Source organism: Echinops telfairi, unplaced genomic scaffold, assembly GCF_000313985.2.
Source record: "Echinops telfairi isolate 266 unplaced genomic scaffold, ASM31398v2 ScPeMD7_7406;HRSCAF=8444, whole genome shotgun sequence".
NCBI classification, from domain to species: Eukaryota; Metazoa; Chordata; class Mammalia; order Afrosoricida; family Tenrecidae; genus Echinops; species Echinops telfairi.
The window spans coordinates 4,579,104-4,580,093 of record NW_022111306.1 but is presented as its reverse complement, the minus strand read 5'-3'; positions in this window follow the sequence as shown (position 1 = coordinate 4,580,093).

The window sequence follows — 990 nt, the reverse complement described above, 5'->3', positions numbered from 1 at the left end:
GATGAGGGCAATGAATGTACAAATGCGCTTTACACAATTGATGTATGTATGGATTGTGATTAGAGTTGTATGAGCCCCTAATAAAATGATTTAAATAAATACACCCCCCCCAAAAAAGAAAAGAAAACGGCTCACAGAGTTGCAGAAGGGTGCTATGTCCTTTCTTTTTAATCTCCGTTTGCTTTCCTCACGTATGATATTCTTGATGTCACTCTACAACTCATTGGGTCTTTTGTCATTAAAGTCCTTGTAGTGGCTCCACATGAGTACAATGAGATGTTCTGGAATTCCCACTCTTCGTAATGTTACCCAGAGTATTTTTATGATCCACATAGTTCATTGAATGCCTTTGCATAGGCAATAAAACATAGGTGAACATCTTTCTGGTATCCTCTGCTTTCAGCCAAGACCCATTGGGTCCTGTTGTGAATCCAGCTTGAATTTCTGGAAGCTCCCTGTTGATGTGCTGCTGTAACCATTGTTGTGTGATGCTTGGTAACATTTTGGTATTAATGTCATTGTTTGATAATTTCTGCACTCTGTTGAATCCCCTTTCTTTGGACAAATATAACTCCCTTCCAGTTGGTTGGCCAGGTGGCTAAATTTCCTGGCATAGATGAGTGAGTGCTTCCAGGGATTTATCAGTTTCTTGAAACATTTCATTGGTAGTCAGTCAATTCCTGGATCCTTGATTTTTTTGGCTCATGTCTTCAGTGCAGCTTGATTTCTCTAATTAGTACCATCGGTTCTTGATCACTTGCTACCTCTTGAAATGATTGTATGTTGACCAGTTCTTTTCGGTACAGTGACTCTGTGTATCTCATCATCATCATCATCATCATCTTCTTCTTCTTCTTTTTGTATTAAAATATCAGTTTATTGTGGCTCTTACAGTGCTAATAACAATCCACACATCAATTGTATCAAGTTGTACATATGTTGCCATCATTTTTTTCTCTCTTTTTTGGGCAATCATCATTTTCTAAACAT